The 18,153-nt window shown below is 39.7% G+C and overlaps 1 pseudogene; it reads left to right on the top strand.

Moving 5' to 3' along the window:
• Positions 1-1,749: 1,749 nt before the first annotated feature.
• Positions 1,750-18,153, top strand: part of LOC130865834 (uncharacterized protein C6orf136 homolog) — a 28,932-nt pseudogene continuing 12,528 nt past the window's right edge.

Raw genomic sequence — 18,153 nt, 5'->3', positions numbered from 1 at the left:
GAGGGGCCCCGAGCGCCAAGCAGCAGCTGCTTATATAGGGGGTAAGGGAACGAGTCGTGCCTGGATTGGCCGATGCGCACCTGCCGATGCTCCTGGCCATGGGATTGGCCCTAAGCACATCATTGCCACTGCGCATGCAAGAGGCACGGTTCCACTGCATTGCCTAATATGGAGTTGTTCACCAAGCGATGCCGGGGCCAAGCGCCATCTTGTAATGGCGGCCACTCGAATCGGCTCCCAGCATGTTTCCACATGGGCTTTTGGATTTGTGGCATAGTTAGTCCAGGTCTATTCTGTCTGACACCAACGTGTTACATAGCAATGTGTAGAATTTCTCAGGAGGTCGGGTATGGGTTATCTTTCCCCCAAGACTTTAGAGTACAAAGGAAGCAGCAGGAGTTTCTTTCATGTTAGTTCTTGGTGTTGATGGTAAAATCTTGAAACATAGGCTTCACCTCTGTGTATTTTGTCTGGGAAGGCAAGTGACAGGCAAAACACAGATAGACTGAGCCAAGGCATGTGCAGATATAGAAACATAAGTAGATGTGACTCTTGTGGCCCCTAGTAGTAGACTACCATGATAAGAAGGTATTTATTCCTAAACTGGACTCAAGTTTTACTGCACAGAATTCATCAAAAATGCCTTAGTATCAGAAAAGAAAAATAAGTCGTGATGGGTTGATTTACAGAGAAAAGTCACATGTGCAATGAGAGAATGCTCATGAAAACTCAAAACCAGCACCCGCCTGTGCCCTCTAGCCTAGCTAAGACTATTTGCCATTGCTAGTGAGGGCGGAACACAAGGAATTCTTGCAAGATGCTGGGAAGGTGTAGATTAGTATCAGAAGGTTTGGAGTCCGGTTTTTCAATATTTTGTAAGTGGAAAAAAGACATGGTTTAAGCCGGGCGGTGGTGGCGCACGCCTTTAATCCCAGCACCTGGGAGGCAGAGGCAGGCGGATCTCTGTGAGTTCGAGACCAGCCTGCTCTACAAGAGCTAGTTCCAGGACAGGCTCCAAAACCACAGAGAAACCCTGTCTCGAAAAACCAAAAAAAAAAAAAAAAGACATGGTTTACAAAAAGCAATTTCCCCAGCATATAATATGACCTTTAAAAGTCTTGTACAATGTACAAAGAAATAAGTACAAAAATGTTTGCAGTAACTTTGAAATAGAAAAAAAAAACCTTTAAAAATAAACATCTATCAACTTGAGAACTGGCAAATAAAGTGTAATGAAGTCGCGCGATGAAATACTATGCAGTATTGAAAAATGAATGACCTGTAGCTACATGTACAATGTAGGGGGGAATAAAAGAAGACATTAGGAGAGGACTAAGCTGCCAGGGTGTGCACAGGAGTTGATACTGAAACATGCAAAGTGATATTCATGTTGTTGAGGAACATATGTAATTGGTAAAATAATAAAAATAGGAAGTTAAACAGCAAATTTACCTTAGTGTTTACCTGAAGATGCGAGTTCATACAGTAAGCATGACAACTGCCTTAAAGAGCTTCATGCAGATTTGAAATGCTTTTGTAGTCAGGCTGTAGAGTAGACACAAGAAAGAACACTGTTCATTTTATAGTTTTATAAATATGAGGTGTGACATAATAAAAATAAATAAGAAAGAAAAACAAAGTACCATTAAGCTATCCAGTCATATGAGGAAAGAACATATTGACCAATGTTCACCTCATACAGCTGAAGGAGAAAGAGAGGAAAGAATCAATAAAGCAGTTTTCAGAAGTATGCACAGGAAAGTGAGCGCCATTCTTCAGGAGTCTGTGCCTTCCTACTCGTTGCAGCTAACCAGTCGGACAATCTGCGCTATGGAGGAGAACCTAACAGTTCCTCACCGGGAGCAGGTGAAAACCATCTCCTCCACCCACTTCTGGGCCTGATGTATTGAGTTTGTACCAACCTTGGACCTTGCTTATTCCCCCCTTGCTTCCGTGATAGAGCCTACACCTGCTCTTCTCTCCCAGACCATGAAAGGGGAAAGAATTCAAACTAGAATGTGGTTATTCCTTCCCAAATAAAGATCCTCCTAAAGAAACCATGCGTTCATTTACTTCATTCCACTCTATGGATATTTAAACATAAAAGAATCTGAGGCTGGAAAAATACCTTTGTCAGTGAAGTTCTTGCCAAACAAACATGTGAACCTGAGTGCCAACCCCAGAATCCACACTTAGAGATCCCAACACGGTTGTGCACACATGTAAAGCCTGTGCTGGACCATGATAGTGGATCTCTAGGGATGATTGACAAGCCACCGTGGCCAAAGGAGTGCACTCCAGGTCCAGTAAAAGACAATGTCTCAAAAAATAAGGTAGGTGATGTCTTGAGGAAAATCCCTCAACTTTGCCCTCAACACACGGGCATAACTGTGTACAACCACACAAACACACACACACAAGAATCTGCCACAGTACCTGACTCTACACCATATTATAAAAACTGTTTCCTTTTTGTATAGAAAGTGTGAGGAGAACTACATAACTAAGAATCTTATTTTGGGACTGGAGAGATAGGCTACCAGTTAAGAGCACAGTCAACTCTTCCAGAGGGCCCCTGTTTGATTCTCAGTGCTCACCTGGTGGCTAACAACCATCTGGACCAGCACTTCCGAGAAATCTGACACCCTCCCCGGCCTCTGCAAGCTCTACAAGTATATGATTTCAATACACACATGTAGGCAAAATTCCCAATCATAAAATTTTCCTACATCAAGAGAAATGCATAATCCTTCCCACTGGTCTTTCTCATACATAGGTATAAAGTTCATACTCTAAGGACAATAACCTAAAAGTAAAGTCACACATTAAAGAGCAACTTCGCTCAGTGCCCTGCTCCCAGAAGACTTGTGCCGCTCAGGTGCTCAGGTGCAGACCATACCACTCAGAACAAGTGAACGACCTGCCTGCCAACAGAAATCCACCTCTCCCCAGATTAGACTCCCAATGCCATGACCCCCCTCACCTTTCTGCTGTCCCCTCCCACTGCTGTGACCTCAGGCCCCACTCGGGAGTCTTCCATTGTCCAGAAGCAGGCCATGCCAATGAGAGCAGGTGCAGCCTGCACTAGTCAGAAGAACTGCTGGAGGCCACAGTGGTTGGAAGAACAAGGGCAGGGGAACCAAGCCAGAAAAACAGATGGACTCAGACAGGGACTCCCTGTGGGCCCAGACACTAATACCTGCTGCTGGAACCAGAGAGAGGCAGCCAATCAGCAGATTACCTCCCTCACCCAGTGACCCCAGTCCTGATTCCTTCTTCATCACCTCATCACCCTGAGCTCAGGCAGAGATCTCCTGCTGAACCAAAGTCCAAGCTTACCACCAGGTTAGCCCTCAGTTTTGACGAAGACTCTCTCTCTACTGGATCAGAGGTCAGGCCAGCTACCAGAAGACCAAGACACAAAGACCAGAAGACCGAAGAGAAAACAGAAATCAAAGAACAAAATACCCATCCAATGAAGACAAACTCAGAAATCAGCACCAAGACCTATAATCATCCCAAACCCAGATGACTAGAGGCCAGTGTAAGAACACAATCAACAATAGCCAGGGCAATATAGAACCACCAGAGCCAAGTTATCCTGCTACAGCAAGTCCTGAATACTCCAGCACAGCTGAAGCATGAGAAATTACCCTAAAGCCAACTTTAACATATGTTAGAGGTCCTTAAAGAAGAAATGAGTGAGTTCCTTAAAGAAATCAAGGAAAAGACACCTTTTATTCAGTCTACAGAGCTGTACATGGCCAGTTTATGTCAGAATTTCTGTGTCATTCTTTCGAGAATGTGGCATGGAAATTAAGTGGTCTGAAAACATCAGCTGTGAACTACTGGTTCTGTGGAATAAAGCTCAGGTGAGAGTCAGCGCTGGCTCTTTCTTCTGCGCCGCTGAATTATCACTGCTCAGCCTTTGCACTGTCGTCCAGTTAGCTCTGGCCCCATTGGAGCCCTGGCCCCAGCTCTTGCTGTAGTCTTGCCTGCCTCCCTGTTAGGGACAGAGTATCTGATGTCAGACTTCTTTAGGGTCTTGACTAGGTATCATGTCTCACACCGGGTATTCACTCAACAAAGTTCTGCTCATCAAACAGGTGTCTTCTGGCTTATGTGTATTCTGAACCAATATCCACAGGAACAACAATGTAATTAAGTCTTTATTAGGGTCTGGGCAAAAGTGTTTGGAGCAACATCTCAGGAAGAAAGTTGATGTTACTTTTCCAACATGTTCCCTTTTTGTTTCCTTTTCCTCTCTTTCTGCTTCAAAGAAAACACTCCTCTGACAGACACAGCATACCCACTTTCTAGAACATTGTGTTTAAAATATCCTTCGATGAAGTTCATGAAATATACCAGCGAGCCAGGCACGTTTCAATGCATATCTTAGCAACCGAAGCACCGCTTCATTCAATGTGCATTAAGATTTCATCTGGGATAATATTTGAGATCATTTTCATAATGTGCCTGAATTCTTGTCAAGGTATCAAGAGACATGTGAGAGAACCTTCCATCTCAAAACATGGAATAAGGGACCCATTGAATTATGGATTGCACAAAGAGAAGTGACAGATGATTTATACAGCGTGCCGAAATGCTGGTATTTATACAATAAGCATTAAGTGTGTTTCTCGAGATGAATGAGGTTATTTGCAGGTATGACGCACCTAACCCTGGAAGAATGGTCTATTTTAGGGTTCTGTGCATCACACTGCTTATTTTAGAGGTTTCATCTGTCAGAATGGAACTGATGTGGTAGAGGGATTCAAAAGCTATCACAGAGTTCTGAGTGTGGAGGAATGTGGCGGGGCAGACAATGTGGAAATTCGGCAGAACTGGCGGGGGTGGGGGGCATCAAGTAAATCATTGACATCCCAAGGATTCTGGAGAAAAAGGACTTAAAGTTGATTGTGTGTGTTGTATTGAAAGCCATCCAGAGACATGAGTTCACCCAAAACTGAGTGACAATTGAAAATTTCTCTTATATGTGGTATCAGTATGGTTCACTTTAACAGATATCAAAATAAATCTTTTGAATATGGAAATGGTTTATTCACACAAATTTCAGAAATTGCATTTCCTTTCTTTGGCTTTTATGTTTGGGAAACACAGCTTTAAGGACTCTAAGGGACTGAAAGATTCTTTCTGTGGAAATTTGAATTTCTTTCTAAGTTCATGTCTTCCTTTCTGTTGTGGACATGCAGGTGGACATGTGGTGGTCTGCAGTGGTTGCTCTCTTCCTACCGTGTGGGTTCCAAGAACTGAACTCAGGTCACCAGGCTTGGCAACAAGTGCCTTTTCTCCTGAATTGTCTTCATGGCGCTATTATAACATTTTTTGGTCCAACTCATTTCTCACCCATTTTCAAATCTTCACTTCATGAAGAAATCTATTTTTTCATTTTATAGTTGTTTACCTTAGTGTGTGACTGTTTTGCCTTCATGTATGTTTGTGCACCATGGGCATGGCTGAAGCATGAGGTCAGAAGGTGTCTTTGGTTCCTATAGAACTTGAGTTGCTGATGATCTGCTATCTGGGTGCTGGGAATCAAATCAAGCATCACTGCAACACCAGCAAATCCTCTTAACTTCTCAACCACATCTCCAGCCCCAAGAAACCGGATTTCAATTCAACATTTAGCAGTGAACTTGACCACTCCCTCCTTACACCAGTAAACAATTTCCCTTTTGTTTTGAAACCACCGAATGTTTTATTTGAAAATTCATTTTTTTCCACATTGACACAAAAAGTGATGTGTCACAAAAAACAGCAAATTTTTAGGATTTCTGGGTTTTAGGAACAGTTTTCTTCAGCATAAGGCTCATTTTGGAAACTGCTCTGGTGCCTGGCCCCAAGCCTTTTGGCAAAGGCTACCTTTAATTCTGTTTCCAAGATAAAGCACTGCTGACCTGCACCCCTGGGGATGTCAGAGACGGTTTCTGGACCTACAGGACTTTCCCTGGGGCTTAGTGGGATGGTGAGTATCCAGTGTCCAATGACTCAGACCTTCAAACGACTCAGACCCTCCCCCCCAATCCCCCGGGAGAAACATACACACTGAGCCAGGAGTCTATGGAAGCAGAATCTCATTTAATTGCATCAGGCAGGAACTTATAGGCTGAGATAGGAGGTGGGAAGCCTGGGATGGGTCAAGGTAGAGCAAGAAACAAGGGCTAACAATATTCTGTCACATTAAGGGTGGCTGGGCAGAGGCAGGCTTAGGTCGGGTAGCCAGAGACAGGTTTCCAAAGTCGAGCTAGGCTCAGGAAGTTACACTAGGCCTCACCAAACTCAAGTTAGGCTTAGGAAGTTACACTGGGCCTCATGGCCAGGCTTCATGAGACCCAACATTTTCCTATCTTCATGTGTATATTGTTTGACTTGCATACATTTGTGAGGTGTATGTCATATGTGGGCATGCATGTGGAGAGTCTAGGTGGAATGCCAAAAACCGTTGTCAATTGCTCTTTAATCTTACTTTAATCTTACAGCATCTCTCAATCAAATCCAGAGCTGTTGGTACAGCTGGCCTTGCTTGCCAGTTTGCTCTGGGCACAGCTTGTCTTCTTCCAAGGCTGGAATTCCACGTGGTTATGGCAGGTGTGATATGAGTCCTGGGACTGTTTCACCCACCTGACACGTATGTGGGTTTTGAGGAGCTAAACTTTGGTCCTCATTTTTACATGGCAAGGACCTTAACCACTAAATTTAATCCACCATGGAATTTTTTTCCTGATCATTATTCCTTCAGTCCAACAGTATAATAACTATCTATGCAACATTGACGTGATATTGTGTTTTAAAGTCATCTGAAGATGATGTTCCATGTGGGATCATGTGTGCAGGTGAGAAACAATCACCATGCTATTTTATAGAAAAGGTTTGGGCATCCACAGATTCTGGTTCCCGGGATGGTTATTGAACCCATACCCCACAGATACAAGGAAACAGCGCATAGAGCAGGACATCAGCACTCTCTACATATATATATAAACTATCCTATCCTAAAACTAAAACACTCAGTAATGATGCCAACAATAATTAAAAATATTAGAAACTGTCTATACAGTTGTGGGAGGTATTGGATCAACAGGTGCCATCATTTTATTTTAATGTTTGTTAATAGACTTATAAATTAGGTTTTCAGGCCAATGACAATGGATACTTTCAGAAGAAAAGAAATACATAAACATTAACTCATAGGTTGTCAAAGATGAATTGAAAAAATTCATGTTTTCACCCTATTCATCCCATGTAAGGATATGCCTTAATTACGGTTTCTGTTGCTGTGAAGAGACACCATGACCACAGCAACTCTTATAAAGGAAAACACTTAATTGAGGAGGCTTGCTTACAGTTTCAGAGATCCAGTCCATTATCATCATGGCAGGAAACATGGCGGTGTATAAGCAGGCACGGTGCTGGAGAAGCAGCTGAAGAGTCCTACCTACATCCTGCAGGCAACAAAAAGTCGGCTGAGACACTGGGTGCTATTCTAAGCATAGAAAACCTCAAAGCCCACCCCCACAGTGACACACTCTTTCCAACAAGGCCATACCCACCCCATTAAAGCCACATCTTCTAATAGGGCCACTCCCTATGAGATTATGGGAGCTAATTACATTCAAACTACCACAGCATAACGCGGATCCTGGAGACATGGAACTACAAACTAAAGCAGAAAAGACATAGGAAAACACCAAACACACAATGAAATGTATTGGTCTTTAATTCACAACTAATTGATCATGAGTTGGTCAGTTTCTTTCCTTTAACTTGTGTGTATTCTTTCACGTGATTTCTCATGTGAAACACTGAAAATCATAGCTAGCATTCAGGAAACATTATTATAACGACAATGCAGGGAGAGTTACTTTCTATATCTAATACTTGCTCTTTTATTCTCTGAATAAAAACAAAGTATTTACTCCATTGGGCAGAAAGCTGTGCCAAATGACTTTTTGTCTGTTTAAAAATCCTCCGAGGTCTGCTCAGAAGGAGAGTGGAAGTCTTTGATGGGAGTTAGCAGGGCACATACTACAAAAGGGAAATTCAAACCAGGGTTTTAGAGACTACTTAACATGGGACTAATAAGCACACCTCGGCTAAGAAAATAGATATGAAAGCAAGGTCCATCCTTCTGCTGTATATAAGAAAAACATCTCAACCTCAAAGACAGAGATTACCTAAGAGTAAAGAATTGGGAAAAGATTTTCTAGTCTAATGAACCTAAGAAACAAGCAGGTGTAGCTATCCTAATATCTAACAAAATAGACTTTAATCAAAATCAATCAAAAGAGATGGAGGACACTTTATACTCATAACGGTAACAATCCATCAAGATGAAGTCTCAATCCTGAACATCTATGCCCCAAACACAAGAGCACACACATATGTAAAAGAAACATTACTAAAGCTTAAATCACACATCCAAGTCCACACACTACTAGCAGGGGGCTTCAACACCCCACTCTCACCAATGGACAGGTCAACCAGACAGAAACTTAACAGAGAAATAAGAGATCTAGCAGATATCATGACTCAATTTGGAATTAACGGACATTTATAGAACATTCCACCCAAACACAAAAGAATATACCTTCTTCTCAGCACCTCATGGAACCTTCTCTAAAACTGACCACATACTTAGTAACAAAACAAACCTCAACAGATACCAAAAAATTGGATTAACCCCCTGTATCTTAAATTCAACAACAACACTAATTTCAGAAAGTCCACAAACACATGGAAATTAAACAATGCTCTATTGAACAACCCCTGGGTCAAGAAAGAAATAAAGAAAGAAATTAAAGACATCCTATAATTCAACAAAAACGAAGGCACAAGCAGTACTAAGTGGAAAGTTCATAGCACTAAGTGCCTACACAAAGAAAGCAGAGAACGCTCACACTAGTGACTTAAGAGCACACCTGAAAGCTCTAGAAAAAAAAGAAGCAGACTCACCCAGGAGGAGTAGAGGACAGGAAATAATCAAGTCAAGAGCTGAAATCAATAAAATAGAAACAAAGAAAACAATACAAAGAATCAATGAAACAAAGAACTGGTTCATTGCAAAGCTGTTCTTTAAAAAAGCAAATTGAATGGTGTTTTCTTTATTTTCAATGTATAGCTTATAACATGAAGTTCTTTTATGGTTTAGTAAATGAATAAGAAGAACACAGAACACCAAGGGTGTTTGATAAAGCCTCAAGGAATCATATTATTTTATATTTACCTAAAATTACATAAAATACATGAATCTGTAAAACAAGATTATGCCCCTTGGGCTAACAGTGCTCCACACAAAATCCATAGAATAACAAAAACACTAGTAATGTGCACAAAAACCCTCCTTTCATGTCCAAGCGGTTCCCTCAAATAATATAAGCAATTGCTAGAGGCCATGGATACCCACAAGAGGCTGAAGATAAGGCCTTATTGCTAAAGACACTTTACACTTTGGTCACAGGACTCAGGTGGTTCAATAAGTATCCAACCTGAAAGCCTCCGTTCTGTGGTCTAGCTTCCATACTATCAGAAAGTACTCTGAAAATTGCCAAGTGAAACAATTAAGTGTTACCTGTCTGTGACATAGCAATGACCCAGTATAGCAAGATATCTGTAAGAGTGCAATAAGGGCCATTCAGAGATTGATAGTGAGTGACAGTTGTCTAACTGGACTGAAGGCCCGCTCAACAGGAGGGAAATTCTTTCTATTACTAGAATCCAGGCTCACTACACAGAGCTAGTGAGGTCATGATCTAAGAGGAGACCTACAGCTATCACTTTACCAAACGAGCACAGCTCTAAATCTTAGACTCACAGACAAATGCAGCTGTCAAAGAACTTTCTATTTACAACAAGGAGACCATTACAGGAAACAACAACTGTGCACAATCCAGAAATCCAGGACATGAGGCTCCGGTGACAACGGATGTATCTGCATCACAGTCCCTGCATCTGTTCCTTAGAGAACACTGCACCAGAGTAGGGAGAAAGATTGTAAGATTTAGGATGCCAGGAGGTGGGCTAGGAGACTAACCGGCCAGAAATGGCTGCATAAAGGAGACCTGATCAATGAATGGCAATATCAACAGACATCATAACTGGGAAGGGGAAAGTCTGATGGGCTTCCCACCCCTAGATAAAAACTGCAGGCAATTAATGGCTGTGGACATAGAGATGACTGGCCTCTCTCCAGGATGAGCCCCCTTTATGGTTACCCATTCCACAGTGGTTACCCTGAAAATGTAACATGGAGGGTCCAGGCCTGCATAGAATGGGGGCAGGGTTCTGTTTGTTGTGGTGGTTTTCGTCCCAGCCGGTACCCCCAGCTGTTTAGCCCCAAAGAAAATCACACATAGGTCTCCATAAATTATAAGCTGATTGGTCCATTAGCTCGAGCCTCTCACTGGCTAACTCTCACATCTTGATTAACCCATTTTTCTGATCTATGTTAGCCATGTGGCTCAATACCTTTTTTCAGTGGGGCAGATCACATCCTGCTGCTTCGGTGGTCTGGCTGGGCAGGAGAGGGAGGAATCAGCTTCCTCCTTTCCAGAATTCTCCTGTTCTCATTACATCATTTCTACTTCCTGTCTGGTTTTCCCACCTATATTTCCTGCCTGGCCAATCAGCATTTATTTATAACATGACTGACAGAATACACACAATTCTCCCGCACCATGAAAACATATACACACAGCAACAAAAATGAACTCAGTAAACTGTATTTACATATTTGTGTATATATGTATGTACTCATGTAAGTTTACATATAAATACAGTATTATAAATGTATATACACACAGGTGTGTATGTGTGTGTGAATAACAAAAGGGTAGGTCATCAATTTGAAAATATGGATGAGATGAGTGGGTACAAAGTACATAGGAGGAGTTGGCGGGAAGAGAAGAAAGGGAGAAGTCATGTAATTATGTTTTAGTTAAAATGTATTTAAAAGTAAATAAAATTTGAAACAATAAAAACAAATTCTTAACTTCAGATTAGCTTCCAACTTTTATTCTCGGTATTATTCATTTACAAACTTCCCTAAGAGTTGCTTTAATGAGAAATTATAGTATCTCTTCATTCATCTTCACTTCCCGTCATAGCCACACCACTGCGCTTGTGAGGTCACCTTTGCTTCTATTGTAATCCTGCATAGTCTGTGGCAGCAATGCCAGCATCCTCGGCCAGCTCCTCTGTGCTCCATCTACACACTGTCCTCGGGCTTCAGTCTTCTTGCTCGTTTCTCGGCCACTCACTCCTCTCTACTGCCCAAGTCCTTCCTTCCCGTAGCATTCTTGCCAAGTCTCATGCGGTATTACACGCTGAAGACAAACAATGCACCTACAGCTGGCTCTTTGTGGCTGTACTGAGCAACACTTCAACCATGATGTGTATTAAAAAGACTTGGGAGGTGGTGATACTACTGATCACACAGCATTAGTTGCAAAGTAATTTGTGGACTGGAGAGCGCAGGACATTTTAGGCTTTATGCAATAACCATAACCAGTTTACAGTAGTAAAGGAACTGTTAACCATGTGTTTGGAGGCAGATTTGCTTTGGTTTTGTTTAGCAATCTTGAGAGATTGCTTTGTTTCATCTTAAATTCCTCGTCTCCATAGATCCTCGGGGATTAGCCTTATTTGTGGGTATTTTAAGTTTGCTTACTACAGCTAACCTTGGCATATTTTTATGTTCAGAAAAAAATACCCCATTTTCCTGTAAACTATGCGTACCATTTGCTGTTTTTATGAGTATTGTTGTGTCTTGAATATGAACTACACTGTGAAGTTACACAGCCTCTTCACCTGACTACTGTTTTTATGAGTATTGTTGTGTCTTGAATATGAACTACATTATGAAGTTATACAGCCTCTTCACCTGACTATTGGGCATGCAGCTACGGAACATAGTGATTGTTTCTGGCTTCCAGTCTTGGTTGAATTGCAACCTTTCTTTATTCCCTCTTTTGTTACACAGATACTAATTGGTCTTGTAAATAATAAAATTCAGATATCAGGGTAAATGTTGAAAGATCGGAGAAGTAAAGGAACCAGTTACTAGAGGGACTTTTTACCTCTACTGAAGGGTATCCTGTCTCTAGGAATCCTCAGACTGAAGACCTTGATCATCTGTCTCCTCCTGCCTTATATTCCTTTCTCAGCACAGCCATATCCCTTCCTGTCTCCATTTCCCTACTGCTGGGATTAAAGGCCTGTGACTTCCAAGTACTGGGTTTAAAGGTATGAACCACCACTGCCTGGCCTCTATGACTAACTAGCGGCTAGCTCTGCTTCTGATCTTCAGGCTAGCTGAATTTGTTAAATCACAAACAAAATATGACCACACTCTTCCTCTCTGAAATGAGAACCTGTATTCTATATCATTGTGCATTTTAAGTACGTAACCTTCTTGTGGTTTGACTTTAGAGGTTCTCACAGCTAAGAGCTAACTTTGAATCTTTGTAGGGACTTTGTGCTTCTGAATAAAAACTGCTAAAACTTTGGAGATGGACTAAATGCTCTTTGTGTTAACAGATGACCATGAGACTTTGGATGCCAAAAGAATAATGGTATCATAACAAAGCCTGGGAACCTTAAAACAAAAAAAAATTAATCATAAGGAAAATCATTGTCGACTCACTGAAACTTCTTTCAATTATTGTCATTAAAAATATTCCATTGTGCTGGACTGTGTTGGCCCATGCCATTAATTCCAGGAATTAGAAGGCAGAGGCAGGCAGTTCTCTAAGTTGTAGGCCTACCTGGTCTACAAAGCAATGTCTGGGACAGCCAGCAATACACAGAGAAACCCAGTCCAGAAAAAAAAAAAATCACTGATATTATGTAACGTAGGTTGGGAGTGTGGTTTTTTTTTTTTTGGATGATGCAAATGCATATGAATAAATGTAGTGTTTTAAGCTATTCAATTTATACTGACTCATCACATTATTTAGCTTCCATACACATTTCTCTTTCCTTATAAATTATTGCAAGTGCTTTGAAAAACTATTGATCCTTCTTCCTATGAATGTTTTAAATTTTCCCCCTAGAAACTTTTCCATTCATAGCAGAATTAATCTGACTACTTGCAGTTGGAATTCTTAAATAACACAACATTAACTTAGAAGCTGTACAGAAACTGGTATTCCATAAATATTTGGTAGCTGATATCCTAGAGATATCAAACAAACATGGTATAACAAGTTACACTAAGCCTAGGCACATACAAGCCTGGATGAGGCAACCCAGTCAGAGGAAAACGGTCCCAAGAGCAGGCAATAGTCAAGCTCTGCTCTCACTGTTAGGAGTGTGACAAGAACAAAAAGTTACACAACAATAACATATATGCAGAGGACCTAGGTCAAACATAAACAGCTTCCCTGGTTGGTGGTTCAGTCTCTGTGAGCCCCTATAAGACCAGGTCATTTGATTCTCTGGGTTCTTTACGTTTTTTTGTCCTTGACTACCCTGGCTCCTATAATCCCTCCTCCCCTTCTTCTGAAAGATTCCCAAACTCTGTCTAATGTTTGGCTAACTGGTCTCTGTGTCTGCTCCTATCAGTTACCGGATGAAGCCTCTCTGATGACAATTATGTTAGGCTCCTATGAGAATGGTAAGATATCATTAGGAATCACTTTACTGACATTCATTCATTCGTTCGTTCGTTCGTTCGTTCGTTTGTTAGTTAGTTTGTTTGTTGACAACTATGTTTGGTTCGATCATAGTTCTCTGATCTATCCAGCCTCTGGTTCCTTGGCCTCCAGGTGGTGTCAAAAACAGGCTTGCTCTCATGGCATTGGCCTCAAGTTACTATTCATTCATTTATTCTCAGTTGGGGGACATCTGAAATGCTTCCAGTTTCTGGATAATATGAACAAAGCTGCTGTGAACATGGTTGATCCAGTGTTCTTGAGGTAGGAGTGCCTGTGTGTCTTTTGGGTATATGCCCAGGAGTGGTATAGCTGGGTCCTGAAGTAGATCCATTCCCAATTATCTGAAACTGCAATATAGATTTCCAAAGTGGTTGTACAAGTTTACACTCCCACCAGCAATGGAGGACAGTTGCTTTGCAACCTCACCAGCATGAATTGTCCCTTGTGTTTCTGATCTTCGCCATTCTGACAGGTGTAAGAGAATCTTAAAGCTGTTTTGATTTCCATTTCCCTGATGGCTAAGGATGTTGAACATCTTTTTAAAAGTGTTTTTTAGCCATTTTGGTTGCTTATGTTGAGAATTCTCTGTTTAGATCTGTACCCAATTTTAAATTGAATTATTTGGTTTGTTAAAGTCTAGTTTCTTGAATTCTTTATGTATTTTGAATATTAGACCTCTATTGGACATGGAGTTGGTAGAAAAATGGAGCCCCATTCTGTAGGCTACTGCTTTATATTATTGATGGTGTACTTTGGCTTAAAGAAGCTTTCAGTTTCATGGGATCCCACTTATTAATTGCTCGTGTTAGTGCCTGTGCTATTGGTGTTCTGTTTAGTAAGTTTCCTCCTGTGCCAATGTATTCAAGGTTTTTCCCTATTTTCTCTTCTATCAGATAGTTCAGTGTGTCTGGATTTACATTGAGGTCTGATCTATTTGGACTTGCATTTTGTGCAGGATTATAGATATGAATTTATTTGCATTCTTCTACATGCAAACATCCAGTTAGCCAAAACTATTTGCTGAAGATGTTTTCTTTTTCCATTCTTTATTTCTGGCTTCTTTATCAAAAATCAGATGTCCGTAGGTGTGTGGATTTATGTCTGGATCTTTGATTCAATTCTACTGATCAACCTGTCTCTTTTTATGCCAATACCATGCATTTTTATTACTATAGCTCTTTATTACAGATTGAAATCAGGGATAGTGATACCTCCAGGAGTTTTTGTATTGTATAGGATTGTTTTAGCTATCCTGAGTTTATATTTTTCCATATGAAGATGAGTATTGTTCTTTCAAGGTCTATAAAGAATTGTGTTGGGATTTTAATGGGAATTGCTTTTAATCTGTAGATTGCTTTTGGTTAGATGGCTTTAGATGGCCATTTTTCCTATGCTAAATCTACTGATTCATAAGCATGGGTGATCTTTCCATCTTCTGATATCCTCTTCAATTTCTTTCTTTAAAGATTTGAAGTTATTGTCATGCAGATTTTTTATTAACTTGGCTAGAGTTACACCAAGATGTTTTATATTATTTGTAGCTATTGTCAAGGGTATTGTTTCCCTGTTTTCTTTCTCAGTCCACTTACCATTTTATATAGGAGGGCTATTGATTTTTTTTTTTTTAGTTAATCTTGTATCCTGCTTCACTAAAGATGTCTGTTAGCTGTAGGAGTTCCTGGGTAGAATTGTTGGAGCAGCTTATGTATACTATAATATCATCTGCAAATAATGATTGTTGTGAAATATTTGTGTAAAATGTAAAGATATGTTGCTTTGATTTAGTTTAATAAAAGTTGAATGGCCAATAGCTAGGCAGGAGAGATAGACGGGACTTCTGGGCAGAGAGAGAATGCTGGGAAAAGAAGGTGGATTGAGTCACCAGCCTCACTCAGAGGAAGCATCATAGGGAGAATGGAAATGAGGTAATGAGCCTCTTGGAAGAATGTAGATTTCTAAATGGGTTAATTTATTTATAAGAACTAGTTAGGAACAAGCCTAAGTTAAGGCTTAACTTTTTCAATTAATAGTAATTCTCCATATTATTATCTGTGGACTGGCATTCTAGATGAAAAAGAATAGCTATGAATGGTGCCCAATATCTGGTCATGTATATCTACAAAGGCCTGAGAAAGCTAATCAACAAAAAAAGGTTGAAATGTGAAAGAAACAGCTCCCTGGTGACTGCGGTCTCTTGAGTAGGCTTGGCAAACAGCTTAATGACATTATTACAATCTAGGTGGAATCATCATTTTGTGGCCCCATAATCCTTTTAGAGACTTCAAAGATTACTGTTAGGCATGGTCTTGGTTCACTGCAGCAAAACATTTTAAATGTCATATGCAGCAGATCTCAAAGAAGTTAAAGGATCAATATTTGTTATGTATATTCAGAGAATAAAAACTTAATTCCCAGTTACCTGATAGAAACTCTCACATAAAATCATGTATAGGAAGCTAGATGAAGCCTTTTTATAAAGTAAATTAGTATTCTATATGACCATTAATATCATGACAAAAAATTACATATATATTAATCATAAATTTTGAGATATATTTATACCTTATGAAAAAGTTTTAAGAAGACAAAGTAAAAAAAAAGAATTGTGAAATAGTGGCAATAAAATAGTCCCTAATTTTGGTTTTTCTTCTGTTTCATATCAGGTGGCTCTTCTGACATGAGACAGAGATTTTGGATTTTCCTTTAATAAGCATGCTTGGGTTTAGAGAAGCAGAGAACCATGCTCCAACTCCAAATCTAGCTGTAATTTTTAACTGGACTGGAACTACAAAAGACCATTTGCATTATGTGTCTGTAGAGAATGGCAGAAACAAACATTTGAGATGATTTATGAAATTTTATTCTATTAGAAATGTGATATACCAATAGGCCAATTTATGCTTTTTATTGGGACATTTTTATGGGTGATTTGTTCTTTTCTTCACATGTTTCGTTTGTCCAGTGGTCTACAGATTACTTAGCTGGATGCCTTTATTCCTCTGCAAGACAAAAACAAAATCCCACCCCAATCCTAACTTTGGGGAGGTTCCCTTTTGGCAAGTTATATCTGATCAAATGATAATCATTGATTAGTTTGATTTAGTTTAGATTGTATGGTCGTGATTTTTGATGAATTATCTTCTAATCAAGAGATCTCTCTTATTCAAAGGTAACCTTTGTCAATTTTGATAGTATTCTTAGCTTTTATTCTCCCGTGGAAACAAAAACGAAACCCCTTCCCCAACATAAAACATATCCTGGTTTCCATTCTGAGGTCAACACATTTTTAAAGTACACAAGATTTAGTTCAGTAGCTTTTCTATTGTCAAATGTGTTTTTAATGACATTGACAGGGAAAGGAATCTGTGTTCCCTTTCTTGTTAGCGTTTAGAAAATTTAAAGCATTATGTGATCGATTTCTGGGAATCTTTGTTACTTATTTCTCTTTATTGAGAATATCTTTTAGAGTTCAATTTGACCTTTCTATAACTGCCTGACCTGTAGAATTATGTAGTATACCTGTAATATGCTTTATATTATAATATTCAAAAGCTGTTTTATTTTATTAAATACATACGCTGGAGCATTGTCAGCCTTTATTTTTACAGGTATACCCATGATGGCCATAATGTCTAAATTACAAAAGCAGTCTTTTCGGAACTCAAAGCAATTGCCCATTGAAATCCTTAATATGTATCTATAGTATGGTTTATATCATATTTTCTAAATTCTATAAAATAAATACATCCACCTGACATATTTCTTTCTTTGAGTATCTTTTGATTTATATCCTATAGATAGTGGAGTTTGGTTGTATAAAGAAGTAGGACATTTTATTACAATTTCCTTGCCTTGTTGCCAAGTGATGGGAAAATCTTTTTTTCAAGCCATTGATATGATGTTTTTGTGAAATTCTGAGGCCTCCAGCACATTTTCTATCAACAGCTGATCAATTTCCTCATGACCTTGTGCTAGAGGACATGGCAGAACCATATGGGATCTAATACGGGCTATATAAAAGGGATAATTTCTATTTCTGATTATTTTTCGTAATTGAATAAATAAGAAAGCCAATTTTGTATAACTGATACTAATTCAGCAGTTTCAATATGTAGAACGTCTCTTTCTGCATATTGAGAATAAGTAGCTATGGTAAGAGCTTCTGGAAAATCTAACAGTACCATGAGAATGGTATATAATTCTGACTGTTTGACAGAATCATAAGGGCTCTGGGACACACACTTGAATTTCGTGATTTATAACATGCCTTTCTGATTTATTTGCATCAATTTAAAATATAGGTGCTCAAGATATTGGTGTTTCCTGTACAATGTAAGGAATGATCCGCTAGTTCTCTTTATAAATTGAATTATTTTGCTTTAGGGATATTTGTTGATGATATCTTCCTCAAAAATTACTTCAAACTCTTTTCCAAGGTTCATTTTCTGCCCATAATGAGTCAATTTTATCATTAGTAAGA

This window comes from Chionomys nivalis, chromosome 24 (genome assembly GCF_950005125.1).
Source record: "Chionomys nivalis chromosome 24, mChiNiv1.1, whole genome shotgun sequence".
Lineage (NCBI taxonomy): Eukaryota > Metazoa > Chordata > Mammalia > Rodentia > Cricetidae > Chionomys > Chionomys nivalis.
This window is presented reverse-complemented; position numbering and strand designations above follow the sequence as displayed.